Here is a 16,728-nt window from a genome sequence, read left to right as displayed (position 1 = left end):
TTTCTAATGCACCAGCCCCCGGGAACAATCTGTTCCTCCCAAACCCGCGACGGCGGGGGAGCAGCGTCCGGATGCCCGCCGCGCCCACCCTACGGCCTAAGAGTGTCTTTTCGTGTATTTAAAAAACCCAACTGTGTGCAGTGGGGATGCAGGGCGGGAAAGGCTGGAGGGCTGGTTTTCGCCACTAGGCTCGCCGCTCGGGGCGCACGAATTAGGCCCGAGCTACGGAGTCCAACCCTTTTCTCGCCGCAGGGGGCTCGGGGAGGCGCGGGGTTAAGGGAGGTGAGCGACGATGGAGGCTCCCCGGGCTCAGCGGCGGGCGGGGAGGCAGAGGCGGGATCCAGGAGTCGGGCTAAGGCCCGGCAGGTGCCCCCCGGCGCGGAGGCTGATTGGCAGGTGCGGGAGTGGGTGGAGAAGGCGGGGGCTGGGCCTGGCGCTGCGGGAGGCTGCGGCCCCGCCTCCCCGCCCCCGCCGCGGGACTATCTGGTCCCGGCAGCAGCGATGTCCCCCAGCAGGAATGTCCCTCCTCAGATAATGTTATTTATATCTCTGGGCGGGTCCGCGGCTCGGCAGCACCAGGCGCCCGGCGGCCGCTGTGCCAGGAGCCCCGCGCTGCCCTCCTCCCCCTGCGCCGCCGCCGCCGCCCCCGGGCTCGAGGTGGCCGCCACTTCAGTCCCAGCGCAGGTGAGTCCTAGGAGGGCCTGGCGACAGAGGGAACTGGGTGCGGGTGCGCAGGGCTGGGACGCGCGGCGTCAGCGCAGAGGAGCGCTGGGCCCGGGGGGCTCGTGTACCAGGCGTGAGGTGGGAGGGGTGCGGGGCCCGGGAGGCCCGGCAGCTGCGGCAAAGATCACCCCGGGACACGGGAACGCGCGCAGGCTTCCGAGGCACTTGGTGCTAGCTTTGGAGAGCCGGATCCCGGAGAGTCCGTCACCCCAGGGCGCAGGGATAGAGTGATGGGGTTCGGGTTCTCGTTCGCCTCCTCCAGGACCCCAGCCTGGGAGCGAAGGGGATTTTGCGCCTCTAGCCTGTCCGACCGCCGCGCTGCTGTCTGCCTTTTTCTGTCTGGCTTTCTCAGCTCTGGGGCCGCTCATATCCCTTTTCTGGGGAACTTGGCTGAGCGCTTCCCAGGCCGCCCAGCGCCCAGGCAGAAGGGACAGGTCAGGGCAGCGGAGGGGGCTGGGCCTCAGGGCGCTGGGAACCACGCGGAGAGTGACCCCGTGTAGACCGAGGGAGGAAAGATCCTAGCCCCAGGCGGTACTTCAAGGACCTCCAGCCTTCCTCTCCTAAAGAGTTAGTTCCTCTCCTCCTCTAAGCTTCTCCAGCCTTCTCTACCTTCACCCTCCTCTCCAGTTTCCCCTCTTCCTCTAACCTGGTCTTGAGAAATAGCAGAAAGTGGGAGAAATAACAGAAGCTGTGAAACAATTCCCAACTCCCACCAACTCATCCATACTTCCCAGGCTGGGAAAGCAGCTGCGGGGCTGGAGTACTGTTTCCCTGACAACGAGCTTCAGGTAGGGCCTTGAGTTATAGCCTATTAATATCCAAACCACTGTTTTCAATGAGCAATTAGAGTTGCCAGGAGTAAGGAAAATGAAAAGAAGCCACTGTTTTTGTAAATTTAAATTTTAGATACATCAGATTGGGGGACGGAGAGAATATAGTGACAGTCTTTTTGTACTGAGAATTTCTATGGGGAGAGACTAGGCTGTCACCTCCAGGTAGGAGGCAGTCATGCAAAACCCCTGCCTGGAGATAGTCACGATCCGATCCGTATTTCAGTTTCTAAGGAAAGAGATTCAGGCGGCTCCCTAATGAGAGGAGTCTGCAAATCAAAGATTTTAGGCACCGCTCAACTGTCCACTGTCCTATCCTTAGCTTCACAGATGGCTCTGAATTTTATTCTAGAATTCCCTCTTCGCCCACCCCTTCCCCCACTATAAACCAAGGCAGGTCATTTCTTATTTCAGCATTCAACTTTTATTCTTTTGCTCTGAGTCCTAGGTTCCAAATGCCATTGAAAACACTTTTTTTTCTAAGTGCAAAATTATCGTTAATGTATGCTGAATGTCCAGCACCTAACACGGCTAGCCTGTGCTTGCCTGGAGGCTTGGTGGCTAGCCAGGAAAGGGAATGTTAAACTTACATTGAAGAAGAGCCCGCCTTGAAACCAACCAACTCCTGGTGGAGTTATTAAAGGTGGATCATTTATAGAGAATTTTATCAAAAACTCTAAAGAACCATTGAAAGACATAAACCCTCATGAAAATGTGGAATTTAGATCCCTTAGCTGTTGCTCTTAGCTTTATCAGTGTCCCAGTGGCAAGGACTGGGGATGAGCCAGTCCTATTAATCTTGAGTTCTGGGAAGACTCAGAGTCCTCTCATGGAATGGTAAGCACCCAAAAACTCCCAGGCATCCAGGATGGGCCTTGTAGCACAGGCATATCAAGTTCTCCTGAGCGGCTTGCCCAGAAGAGAGTTGGGATACCACCTTTGGCTCTGATCAATGCTTCTTCCAAGTGTTCTGAAGGTGTCCTATAGCAGAATACCTGCTAGATGATTAGTTTTGGGGGTGAAGGTATGGCAGGAGCAAGACTCCCACCTGGGATCAATTCGGCAAACTGAAAATGATATCTTAGGCAAGCAAGGTGTGAATGAAAGTTTCGAGCTAAAGTCAAAGTCGGACAGGTCTGCCACAGCTCTGGAAACAGACTGTTTTTGGTCAATGAAAATAATAATAGCTTTTATTTATTCTGTCTTTTATGTTGTTGTACCCAGTACCTGGCTGGTAGTGGACCCTCAGTTATTAATCTTTTTTGAATGAATGAGGAAACCAACAAATGAATGCTCAGCATTTTCTTTATATTATCCAATTTAATTGTCATGGTAACTCTATACGGTAGCTCATAGTATCAGCATTTTACAAGTAAGGAAACAGGTTCAGGAAGATTAAATAAGTTGTAAGATTAAATAAATATTACAGAGCTAATGAGAGATGGGTTCAAGATTCAAACTCAGTTTGTTTGGTTCTACCCTCTTTTTAAGGTTAGACACTCAGCGGGAAATATAGAGTACAAGTTGGAAAGATTTGACTTTAGCATTGTCTTCTAGCTTCACAGTCTTCATTGCCAGGACCTCAGGTAATGGTTCTGCTTATATCAGAGAAGCTAAAAAATATTGAAGACAATTTTGGGCATTTATTTTCTCAGAGGTTTTTAGCCTTGCCCATTATTTTCAGGTTGTTGTTTCAAGGACAAAACTATAATTTTGGCAGGAGTCAAAGCATGGATTTTTTTTTTAAAGAACAGATTTTCCTTTCAGTCCTGGAAGTGGCCAGGAGGGCTTGATGATACATAGGGACAGTGTGATAGGACAGAGGATGACTATAAAAAATTCATAAGGCAAACACTATTGGAAAGGGAAGGGATTTTGGAGGTCACTGAACTCTGCCTTCCATGTACATAGTTACTTGCTTAAAGGTGAGACCTAACTGAATATATCTGATCATTGATGTGTAGCTATGGCACCCATACTTCTTACCACTTGAGCTCATTTCTTTCTTGTCTTGCTTTCCAGGTCAGTATGCTTTATTTCCTGAAGTTCTGCCTAGTCAAACTACTGAGATTTTATTTGCTTTGGAGGAGATTATGAGAGGATGTGTTTTAATATCCAGTGCGTTCATTTTAGTGAAATCTTAAAGAAAAGGTATTGAGGATAAGCAGGAGAGAAGGCATTCTCAAGCATTAAATTCTACATTGTTCTATAATCTTCCCCATTGCTTGTAAGGTATACGAACCTATACGTTTTAAAACAATAGTTATGCACATCACAATCTAGAGACAAGAAATCTTAAGTAATTATGTCCATTTTTGGGGGGCATGGGAAAGGACTTTAGAGAACTACTGAGACTGTCAGATACATGTTTTAACCTAAACCCCATCACCAAATTGCTCTTGAAGAGCAGCGCTTTAAATTTCAAAATCAAACACAAAATTTTACTCTCTGCTCAAGACCTGAAAAGGTAGGAAACATGATCAGTGGGAGATTTAAAGTAGAGATGGGATTTCATCATGTTGGTCAGGCTGGTCTTAAGTGTTCTGGACAACATGGTGATGAAACCCCATCTTTACTAAAAATATAAAAATTAGCCAGGTGTGGTGGCGGGCACCTGTAATCTCAGCTACTTGGGAGGCTGAGGCAGGAGAATCACTTGAACCTGGGAGGCAGAGGTTGTAATGAGCCAAGATCACAACACTGCACTCTAGCCTGAGCAACAAGAGTGAAGCTTTGTCTAAAGTGAGACTCCATCTCAAAAAGAAAAAAAAAAGTGAGATAGAATAGCCAGGTATAGTGGCTTGTGCCTATAATCCCAGCTACTTGGAAGGCTAAGGGAAGAGGATTGCTTGAGCCCAGGAGTTGAAGAGGCTGCAGTGAACTATGATTGTGTCACTGTACTCCATCATGGACAACAGAATGAGACCTTATCTCTAATTCATGAATTAATTAAAAAGTGATTTAAAATACACTTCTTTGTTATGGAATTTTAAAATTACGGAATTAAAAAAAAATAACTTAAGACCTGCAGATTAACATTTATCAACGAACTTGGGAGGATCAAGAGTGAAAATAACTGCTCTGTGGGCTGATGAGAAATTCAATTATATAATGAGGACTGGCAGGGAAGTTCATGGATACTGGGTTCTGAAACCATATGGATATTACAAGCCAAAAATGACTGTAGGAAAAAGAATTTTATCTTTAAAGTAGCTTGTGTTGACTCAGTTGGTTTTAACAGACAGATCGTAAGTTATTCCTTTGTTTTAAATAAGAAATCTGAGGAGGAAGAGTAGATGCAGTGGCCTGTGTGCCAGAATCATGTGGCATTTGCTGGGTTTATCACAGAGATGCTTCCTTCCTCTGACAACCCCAATAGGTGAAGGTCACCTGATTTGGAGATGGGGATGGTGATTGAGGAAGAGCGTAGGAGGCAGTCAGGAGAATTCACTGTCAGATCTGGCTCCACTCACGATTGCCAACTCCCCTTGGCAAATATTTAGAAAATGCCATAGCGTGTTTCCCTTCATTGCTGCACATATTTCTTAATTCACAGCCAAGTGATCCAAATTCTTCCATTTTCAGCCAGCCTCAGTTGAATATCAAACCACCAAGGGATCCCTTGCCTTTACAGCTCACGTAGTCTTAGAGGTGGTCATAGACAGAAAATGCTTCCCTAATGAATTTTCTGGCTAGCTTATCAAATTCCCAAACCACACTTCATTCTTCTCTTTCCTTTTCCTGGTTGCAGGAAATATTACAAAACCATCTTTTTCCTACCTCAGCAAGCCCTTCTCAGGCTTTGCCATGTTTTATGTCTATACCATACCTGTGCAGACCTGGCTGAACGTAGAATTATAAGACCAATTAAAACTCAGACACATATCATGTTAGCAGTGGGGGAAAAAGTGGGCTTCCTTTCTGTCATTTGAATATTATAAACTTAGCAAGTGAAAAGGCACAGGGCTAGAAAAAAATAGGCTTTGCCTTGAACCAGGCTCAGATCATCTGGGATATTTATGAAAAGAATAACAGGGCACCTTGGCAGCTAAAGAACAATAATTGCTTTGAATTATAGTCAGTTTAGGAGTTTCCACCATTGTGAAAAGGAGAAGAAACTTGAATAATTCTGAAAATGAATACGTTGAAAATAATTTCCATTTGTACCAGACTTAAATATGGGCTGTCTCATTTGAGAATTCATAGCAATTCAAATAAAGCACACTTTAAAGGCAAAAATTACAATGACCAGAAAGAAGTCTGTAACCTTATTCTGTCCCTCTTCCAAGTCCCAGCCTGTTTCTAGAAGAACCCTAGGAGTGGTCAATCAGCTTCACCTTCCAGCATATTTCCCCAAGAGTGGAAAAGTAAGAAAAGGCCTTTCATAATACTGACTTCAATTCTTAAGTCAGAGAGAGTTAGCGCTAGAAAGGCCTGAGAAAGAATTGAGATGTATTCAAAAAGAGCAGACATTGGGTGTCTACCATTTGTCTTACACTGTTACGTACTGAAGACACACAAAGAGATCAGATGGAGAATCACTGATCTGGTGTGAAAATGGACTTGCAAACAAGCAGTGATTCGACAGGTTGCCTGAGAGAACACACAGGAGGAAACATCTAATTCAGGTTGAGGAATCCCAGAAGACCTTGGAAAGTGCCTAGGATTTCCCTAATGGAAGAAGGGAGGATGAGGGGGCCTGGGAGTGGAGGTCTAGTCAGTTGCCCAGCACAGATAATAGAGTATGATTAGATTAGGGGATGAAGCATAGTTCCACGTGGTGGGAGTGTGACCAGAAAGGTGGTTGGGGTTCAGTCTGTGAAGAAGTTTGAGCCACTGGAAGTTTTTAAGTCATAAACGGGTGTGATGAAATCTCCGTTGACAAAGCTCACCAGTGGCGATGAAGAGAAAGTGAATTAGAGGCCAGCCAGTGCAAGATGATGATCACAGATGACTATATTCCACTCAATTTTAAGCATGCATTTGTCTACACATCATCTTATTACGTGAAGGGAAGATCTGATTATTCCTGGTTTCCAGTTACGAAACAGGATTCAAAGTGTACATTTATATACTCAAGGTCCCTCTAGTAGCTTATTCCAAAACCTGACTTTGACCCAGTTGCCTAGTTCTGAGGCTGGGGCTGTTTCCAGATCTTCACAGTGGAGTAATCGAATATTCTGGACCTTCTGGTTGAGACTGCATTTGCTTTCTTTCCTCAGCAGAATATTCCACCTATGTTCATTGGTTCTGGAGAGAAGGAGGAAGACACTTGTTAACGGTACTTCCCTTTACCATAGCCACAGAACCTCAAGAATGGCCCTCCAGAGTATGCACAGATGATGTTCCAAAGCATGAATTAATAGATTCTCAGTAGCATGCCATAGATAAATGAAGGGTTCATGTGCCTGTTAATTGATGTTTTGGCTTTTTCATTCCCTTACCCCAAATTTACTGGTCATTATTGTGTTTATGCCTCATTTTGGACTTCAAAATCCAAAATGGATTTTGTCTGGTGATCTTGAGGGCCTTGATTTGTACTTATGTCAGTCTTCAACAAATATTTACTGAGCTCTCATTTAATTTGCCAGACATACTCTAGGATCAGGGGATGTAACAGTGAATGTGGCAAACATGTCTGATGTCATAGAATGCACATTGTAGTTGGGGGAGAGAGGAACTAAATGACAAAGAATAGACAAAAAATAGTAATTTTAGGTGCGAAAAAGAAAAAAGCAACATGAAAGGAAAGAAGGGTGGTTCTACTATTTCAAGTAGGGTGGTTGGGAAAGCACTATCTGATGGGGTTTCGTTTGAGCTAAAACCCAAATGAAGATGAGGGAGGGGCATGGGATGTTTGGGAGAAGAGATTCAGGTTGAGTGATAGTCTGTTCTCACACTGAGACATACCAGAGACTGGGTAATTTATAAAGGAAAGAGGTTTAATTGACTCAGAGTTCAGCATGGCTGGGGATGCCTCACAATCATGGCAGAAGGCAAAGGAGGAGTAAAGGCACGTCTTACAGGGTGGTGGCAGGCAAGAGAGTGTGTGCAGGGGAACTGTCCTTTATAAAACCATCAGATCTTGTGAGATTATTCACCATCACAAGAACAGAACAGGAAAAACCCATCCCCGTGATTCAGTTACCTCCCACTGAGTCCCTCCCATGACATGTGGGGATTATGGGAGCTACAATTCAAGATGAGATTTGGGTTGGGAAGGCCCCAAGGTAGGGACACTGCTGTGTCCAAGCAGTGGCAAAGAGACCAGTGTAGCCTGAGTGCAGGGGGTTAGGGGAAGAGCTGACCACAGTGCTGGAGAGAAAACAGGGTCTTGATGTTGCAGGCCTTGTGGCCATGTAAGGACTTTGGGTTTTAGCCCAACGGTCATAGGAAATCACTGGTAGTTGTAGGCAACAGAGCAACTTGCTCAGATTTGTGTCTCAAGAGGATCTCTCTGGCTGCCCTAAGGAGGATGGTTGTGGGGCACAAGAGTGGAGACAGGGAGTCCTATAAAAGCTACTGCAGTGGTCCAGGGCAGAGAGGACAGATCAGGGTGATGGTGCTGGTGAGATGCAGTTGGGTTCTGAGTATATTTTGAAGGTAGGGATGTTGAGATTTGGATACAGAGGATGAGAGAAAAAGACTAAGATGATTCCATTGTTTTGGCCTGAACAACTGGATAAACAAAAAGGTCATTTACTGAGGTGGTGATGTATTTTATCAAATGTGCTGTGGGCTATTTTATTTCTGTTTTTGTCGAGCTGTTGACTTGGAATAGTCTCTGGCAGACTTTTCATTTAAATACATCAAACAGGAGTTGTTTTTATTTTGGGGTGATTCATGACCTCTGTTTGAAGTGAAGCCTTAGATGTGTGGTGTACTTTGTACTGTTACTTTAAGGTCAGCCCCACAACGTTTATACTATGTGATGGAGATTAAGATATGGGAGAAACAAGATTGAAATATATTTCACTTTATTTTTAGAAATGTTTTGAATTGGCTGGTTAAACCCCAAATATTTTTTTTGACACTTCCTGGTTGTCGTATTTTTAAAACTTTTTAAATCATAAAATAAATTCATGTACATGGTTAAAACATATATCTACATTACACAAGGGTATACAGTGAAGAGTAAAAGTCTGCCTCTATCTCCAGTCCTATTTCTAAGAAGTTACTACTGTCAACAGTTTTGTGTATGCTTTCAGAAAAATTCCATTCATGTACAAGCATTTGGCCTGATATATTTTAAAGTCATAAGCTAGGAGCACCATGTGTTTGGTTTTAGACTTAGTAGGCTTTGTAGTCGCCTTGGTAGCCCTCAGGTTAAGTGGCCTGGAGTCCACCTTCTAGCAACTAAGGTTCTCCCTCTCCAAACCAACCCACACTGAACCACTGTATTCATCATATAACATCCCTTCTCAAAAGCCACCAGGGGTTCTTCTCTGGGTAGAGGTAGAAACCCAAACTCATAAAGTTGGATTTTAAGAGCCATTGTAATCTGGCTCCATTCACTTTTTTCTACTCTTTTACCACTTTCCCTCACAGACCCTCTACTTAAACTAAGTTCGTCTGCTTCTGCTTACTAAGTCCTGAATATTTTTCCCAAATTTGGAGTAGTTTCCTTCAGAATCTAGGTTCAAGGCTGTGAATCCTTCCTGGAACACTCTACTCTCACTTCTTCAAGCTTGTTAAATTAGGGCTAGATACATGTACCCTATTTGAACGTAATCATAAATTCTTTTATTATTATTAACTTTCCTGTATCCATGTATTATTTGCTCAGCTAGACAGTAAGCTCTTAAGGACAAGAACTAATTTATGAATTACAGTCGCAACTCTTACATAAAGCCCTGCTTTCTGCATGTGGAAGTCCCATTAGTAATTTTTGGAATGTGCACATTGACAATCATCCCTCGATGGGATGGTGCTGCTACACAGGGATTATATTAAAAATTGCCAGATTATGGCTGCCAACAAAGCTACCTTTTTAGTGGGTTACAAAAATGTTGACTCCCGGGGAACAGTAACTGGACACCACTCTTTTGGACAAAGAACTTTTGGGAATGCCTGGTCCCATGCTTTCTTCCTTCTTCAGATGGCATTGCATGTAGTTGTCAGAAACAATGTGTTTTCATATGCCAGTAAATTACGAATAGTTATTTAATTGACTTGGCAATAATGCAATTTTTAAAAATTTATTTCTTAAAATTTTGATAAAATATATGCAACATAAAATGTACCATTTTAACCATTTTTACGTGTACATACAGTTCAGTGGCATAAGCACATTCACCATCATCCCTCCCCATCATCATGAAAAAGGTGGACTTTTTTCATCTTCCAAAACTCAAGCACTGTGTCCCTTAAACACTAACTCCCCATTCTCTCTCTCTTCATCTGTCTGTGGACACTTGGATTGCTTCTATCTTGCCTATTGTGAATAATGCTGCTGTGAACACGAGTGGGCAGATATCTCCTTAAGACCTTGCTTTCACTTCTTTTGAACATATACTTAGATGTGAAAATGCTGGATCACATGGTAATTCTATTTGTAATCTTTTAAGGAGCCTGTCCATGCAATTTTAATATTTCTCCTTGGTATTTAACATCTTCAAAGGGAAGGGCAAAAATTTATTAACAACCTCACCTTTGGGGCCAAACTGAACTTGAGAAGTGTTTATTTCAGAACACTGTCTTTGGGTGATAGTTCGTCATCAAAATTCTTGAATTTGTTCATTTATTAGTTTGCCTATTTTTAGATTGTAGACTTTTAGAGGACAGGCAGGAGATGTTTAATTTGCTTTATAGAGATGTAGCCCAAGCTCAGATGGGGAAGGGTATGAATATTATGTAATGTTTTATTTCAGCTAAAAAATCTCCTTGAGCTGGATGACAAGAGTCTGGGTTGCTTCCAGTTCCTTTTCTCTTGCTGTTTGCCCTTGGGCACATAACTTCCTCTTTCTCTGACTTTTTTTTTCTGGGTTTTGTGTGTGTGTGCTGGTATCTTAATATTTATTATTATCCTTAACATTTTCCTTGTGAAGTCCTCTGTAAAGCTTACATATTGCCTCCTCTTCGTAGCATTGCCTGACAGCCGCTCTTCCTTACCAGGTCCTGGGGTAGCACTGATTGCTTTCTCCTTTGTATTTTTACAGCTCCTTTCTCATCCCTTTCTTACAGGTGGATCTTCTTGTTTTGTAATTGTCAACTTGCCTTCTACACTATTAGTTCAAGCTTCTTGCAATGGGGAACTGAGTCTCACTCTTTAAAAAAAAAAAAAAAATCCAGCACCTAGAGACATGCTTTATACACAGAGGGGAGTGGCTCAAAAATATTTGTTGATTAAAAGATTAGACTGGGTATGGTGGCTCACGCCTGTAATCCCAGCACTTAAGGAGGCTGAGGTAGGCGGATTGCTTGAGCCCAGGAATTTGAGACCAGCCTGGGCAACATAGCAAGACTTGTCTTTACAAAAAAATAAAAAAAAATAAGCTGGGCACAGTAGCACATGCCTGTAGTTCCAGCTACTCAGGAGGCTAAGGTGGGAGAATCACCTGAGCCTGGGAAGTTGAGGCTGTAGTGAGCTGTGATTGTGCCACTGCACTCCAGCCTGGGTGACAGAGTGAGACCTTATCTCCAACAAAAAAAATTTTTTTTTAATCTGGCCAGGCACAGTGGGTTCTACCTATAGTCCTAGCTGCTTAGGAGGCTGAGGCTGGAGGGCTGTTTAAGCCCAGGAGTTCAAGGCTGCAGTGAGCTATGATCATGCCACTGAACTCCAGCCTGGGCTACTGAATGAGACCCCATCTAAAAATAAATATATTAATTAAAAATAAAACAAAATTTAAAAATCATGTGGTCAGTTAGCTCAGTTGGTTAGGGTGTGGAGCTCATAAAAAATTAAAGAATGAATGTTTGAAATTGCATGTAACTAAGTTCATATAATTTTAACTTGGATATGAGGCATTATTATGCTAATGAATTTATTATAACAATGAGTCAACATTTATTGAGAAAGTTGTGTGCTAAGCACTATGCTGAGAGTTTTCATGTGTGTTTATGGTTTACAGTCAGACTTGGAGAAGTTAACTTACCCATGAATACCCACTGAGTAAGGTAACAGCTGGACTTGAACCCATGTGTGTTTATTATAGAGTGCTTGCTTTGAACCACTGTTGAGGAGGCCAATACTATGTGACTCTTAATTCTCAGCATTTTTTTTAAATCCTGCAACTTTAATGGTGTGAAATTAGAGAGGTAATTAGTTGTATGCCTTTATATGCTGCTTTATATTTGCAATGATTTAACCTAATAGACTTGAATCCCTTTATTAGCTTTTAATAAATAATTAATGTTCTGAATCCTACTTCCAATGTAGTTATTTGACATCTAAGTATGGAGATGCTAATTAGTACTGCACAATATACCCACTCTCATAAGGCAGCTGTACCAAAATTGCTTTAGAGAAGGTCTGAATTACTGTCTTTTTTGGTTTTTTGTTTTATTTTGAGACAAAGTCTCACTTTGTTGCCCAGGCTGGAGTGCAATGGCTCGATCTTGGCTCACTGCAACCTCTGCCACCCTGGCTCAAGCTATTCTCCTGTCTCAGCCTCCCAAGTAGCTGGAATTATAGGCTCCTGCCACTGTACTCAGCTAGTTTTTGTATTTTTAGTAGAGACCGGGTTTCACCATCTTGGCCAGGCTGGTCTTGAACTCCTGACCTCACATGACCCACCCGCCTCGGCCTCCCAAAGTGCTAGGATTACAGGCATAAGCCACTGTGCCCAGCCAAGAGGTCTGAATTATTGCCAAATGCCATAGCTTCCTTCCAGACCCAAGGTTTCCAACTTCTCCACAACATTTGACCACTCTTCCGTTGAACCTCTGCCCTCTCTGAGCTTTTGTGGCCTGGGCCCTCCTTTTTATCTCCTAGCTTGTTTACCACTGCTTCTGCATTTCTTGTTATTGTTCTTTCCTTTCTGCCAGCTTTTAATTGTTGGGATTGCCGATAGGTCTAAATCCTTATCTCTAGTCTGACCTCCTCCTTAGTCCCAGATCAGCTTCACAGCAGTCTGCTGGCTGTCTTCATTTACTTCTATCAAGATATCTCAAGCTCATCATGTCATCCTGGGACTTCTCAGTTCCCTTCCTCATCCCAACCTTGCTTTTCTGCCTTTTTTAATGACTAGGTTCATGTTGTCACCATCCCCCCCAAGTAAGAACCTCAGCACCATTTTTGGTCTTTTCTTCCCCCAATATTTCCACATCTACTTGACTACTCATTTTTCCTCTAAAATTTTCAAATTAGTTCCTTTCTTTTAATTTCTACTGTCACTATTCTTTTTTTTTGTTTTGTTTTGTTGTTTTTTTTTTTGAGATGGAGTCTTTCCATGTTGCCCAGGTTGGAATGCAATGGGGCAATCTTGGCTTACTGCAACCTCTGCCTCCCAGGTTCAAGTGGTTCTCGTGCCTCAGCCTCCCGAGTAGCTGGGATTATAGGTACCTGCCACCATGCCCAGCTAATTTTTGTATTTTTAGTAGAGATGGGGATTCACCATGTTGGCCAGGCCAATCTCAAACTCCTGACCTCAGCTGATCTGCCAGCCTCAACCTCCCAAAGTGCTAGGATTACAGGCATGAGCCTCTGCACCCAGCACAGCCATGAACTCCTACACATATATGCCTTAAGACCCCCATCAGCTGTAACCCCTCTTTGAAGCTCTCCTGAAACCTCTTTCCTTCTTCTGTGACCCCAGAAGACACACATTCTTTTCTCTTTTGCTGTCCACACTGTAGTCTGGCTGGTCCCGGACAGGCCTGACTCACCTCTAGATTATGAGTTCCTTGAGGAAGAGACAGTGTCTGATGTCCCTGGGGACACTGGTGCCCAATTCAGGTCCTGGCTTATGTGCAGTGCTCAAGAAACAAGTTGAATTGGGTGATGGGGAAGGTTTCAAGAATATTCATCACTGTAAAGAATCCAGAAATTAATGACCTAGAGAAGATTATGAAGAGGGGCTAATGGAAGATGCTATGGATGGGATGGAGGTAAGGAGGGAAGAGGATTGCTTTAGACCTGAGTGGAGGCTGTCTTCCACCTCTGTATTCTCCAACTGCCTCCCATTTATCAGAGGAACAAGTAATGGCTGATTTTAACTTACATCATCAGATATGTCTGTTGCTAGAAAAATTTAGTTATTCATCCAGAATACAGTCACTCCCACCTCATTTTTCAGTGAATGTTTGAAGCTGACCCTCAGAATGCAGCTATGAAAGGCTCTTTGAGTGGGCGTTTCAGATCCATAGACACAAGATTTGTTTTATAACAATAAAGAGTTAAGAAAAACACTTCAAAAAAAAAGAAAAAGACTGTAAATTCCTTTATAGAGGTTTTATTTTTTCTGGGTACAGTTAATCTGTTTATTTGTTTGTTCTTAAAGCATGTCAAAGCAGGAACTACCTTGTAATGCATTACAGTATTTATTGGTTGGTTTGTTCTGCCCTCATTTATGCCTTACCCGGACAAAAAGTGAGCCTCACCAATGGCTGAACTCACCCGAATTCTGCTTGCTCAGGCCTCTGAGCATGTTTTGTTTCTTTCAACAAAACTCTCTGTCATGGATGCACTCCCACTGCAATCCAGCCGCTCTCTTCTCCTGCCTCGTCCTGCACCCAGTCACCGATGGGAGCTGGTATTTAACTTCCAGAGGCGGTGAGTGGAGCTACGAGGCCTCTAAGTATGTGGTGGGGTCTGAGATGAGCTGATAGGCAGAAGGCCCTCATAGGCCTTGGCAAGATGTGTCCAGGACAAAGAAGGGCAGGGGACAAAGTTAGGCCTTGTGAGGGGGGCCTGAGGGCAGTGAGACAGAGGAAGGGACTCGGGCCAAGGCAACCGAAGACCCCATTGAGCTATGAGGGGTATTCTGAGGCCAGCGATACGCAGACAGCAGTCAGCAAACTCCATGGAGAGCTGACAGTGAGGGTGGGATAAACGACTAGCAGTTTCTAGAAGCTCTGGAATGTCAGTGATCATCATCCCATCTCGAGGATTACTAGGCGCCATAGTAAAGGTCACCAGTAGGCTACTAGTTAATGGCCTTGCTGCATGCTCTTCAAGTGAACAGTCTTATTCATTTCGTAGATGTTTTCCTTTGTGGTGTTTTAGCCACGCCATGGTCTCTGCTTTTCTCATTTAATATCCAGGCTGCTGCTTGTAGGGTCAGTAAAGCAGGCTCTGCCCTTCTTTGCAAGGTGAGTGTGTGCATTCTGTAACCACTTTCTGGAACTGTTGGAAAATCTTGATGCCCAAATGTTCAACCTAAAGTTGCCACAGGAGGGTTCTTCACTGTGTGAAGTGATGGGAGGAATGAAGGTGTTAACAGGCATGAAGTAAGATGGTAGATTCAAAGCAGCTGCTCTGGGAGAGGAAGTCAGTACCCTCTGCAAGGCAGAGACCTGTACCTGTTAGGACAAACTGGGTCATTTGCGTTTCAAAGCTGTACGAAGTCACTTTGCCCAGGAGACTGAGAGTACTCCATGGATCCAGGCTAGCCTGGGCTTCTTACCATAGTTGCTGATGAGCCCAGCAGTAGAGCTGGTACTCAGTACGGCGTCCTCAATGTAGCAACTCCATTGGCAGCCTCGGTTGAGCTGCTCTCACTGCATCTGACCCAGAAAACGCTCAAAAAATGACTGCAGTGAAACGCGTCTTCAAGGTGAAGCTTTCAGTCCAGGTGGGGGAGGGATGTGGAGTTGATCCCAAGGGTTCAATACTTCTAAATATGCTGGGAGTGAGCTTTGTTTATACTCTGTCCCAGAGGAAGTCACTTTACATCTCACCCTGCTTCTACCAGCATAGAGTGCCTTCTGCTTGTTTTGCATAAGCTGTGTGCCTCCTCTGCAGAAGAGGCACAGAATGAATTGGGAGCTATAAAACTCCTGGCAGTCATAATTCTTTGCCAACAGCAGAGTCTGGTGAGCAATGTATTTGGTTGGCAAGTGATTGTTACAGTCTATACTTCGTTTCTCTGTCTGTAAGACAGTAGAAATGCTTTCTCACCAAAATGTGAAGGGGGTCAAAGTGAAATCATATATACATTGTCCTTTTTCTGAGACCTGATGCTTAAAGCATCAAGACTCATCAAAGAGAGATGTTTTATGGATAAAATCTACTCCAAGCATCTTGCAGACATCATCTAATGGAAATTGTCCCTGAAGAGCATCTTGTTCAGCTCCCTTATTTTACCAGTAAAGGAGATCCAGAGGGGAGTGACTGGCATGAACTTGCATAGTTAGTGCAGGACTCCTGAGTGAAACCCAGGTGTCCTCATCCATGGCCTAGACCTTCTTCCCTGCCTGTATCTCTTCCTCCTTCTCCTTCTCCATCTTCTGTAACTTTTTAAAAACCAGTTTTTAGAAATTATAACATGAGCATGGTTATTTTTACCCAGGGTAAAAATAATTCAAACAGTACCAAAGAGTCTAAATGGCACTCCTAGACTCATTACTGCAGAAGAGGCACAGGTAACAACTATGAACAATTTCTTGTCTATCCCCTAGAGATTTTCCAGGCACATATAGACATATACATAATAGTTATAGATATGTAAGTGTTTGTGTAGGTATATATGTGTATGTATATATACATATATACATGTGTGTATATATACACATATATATACGTATACATGTATATGTTATGGTCATTTAGTTTTTCATACTACATTGTAACTTGTCCTTTTGACTTAATGATGAAACACCTCACCTTGGACATCTTTCCATATCAGGACATAGAGATTGACTTCTTTCATTTTTCTGTTTTTGAGATGGAGTCTTGCTCTTTGCCCATGCTGAAGAGCAGTGAGGCAATCATAGTTCGCCGCATCCCTGAACTCCTGGGCTCAAGTTTTTCTGCCTCAGCGTCCCATGTAGCTAGGACTACAGGCATGTACTACTGCACCTGGCCTTTTTTTTTTTTTTTTTTTTTTTTTTTTTTTTTTTTTTAAGAGATGAAGTCTCACTATGTTGCCCAGGCTGGTCTTGAACTCCTGGGCTCAAGTGATCCTCCCACCTTGGCCTCCCAAAGTGTTGGGATGACAGGCGTGAGCCACCATGCCTGGCCTGACCTCTTTCATTCTTATCAGCTGTGTAATATCTTATGCTCCTTCTTTCT

The 16,728-nt window shown here is 43.6% G+C and overlaps 1 protein-coding gene across 4 annotated transcripts in view; it reads left to right on the top strand.

Annotated features, from left to right (window-relative positions):
• Window positions 1-456: 456 nt before the first annotated feature.
• Window positions 457-16,728, top strand: part of SPTB (spectrin beta, erythrocytic) — a 137,407-nt gene continuing 121,135 nt past the window's right edge. For all 4 annotated transcript variants that reach the window (XM_078335107.1, XM_054240020.2, XM_078335109.1 and 1 more), the window contains exon 1: window positions 457-684. The gene's annotated coding sequence lies outside the window, so the exon portion shown is untranslated. The remainder of the gene's footprint in view (window positions 685-16,728) is intronic.

This window comes from Callithrix jacchus, chromosome 8, assembly GCF_049354715.1.
Source record: "Callithrix jacchus isolate 240 chromosome 8, calJac240_pri, whole genome shotgun sequence".
Taxonomy (NCBI): Eukaryota; Metazoa; Chordata; class Mammalia; order Primates; family Cebidae; genus Callithrix; species Callithrix jacchus.
The sequence above is the reverse complement of the archived record's forward strand: the minus strand, read 5'-3'. Positions and strand labels throughout refer to the sequence as shown.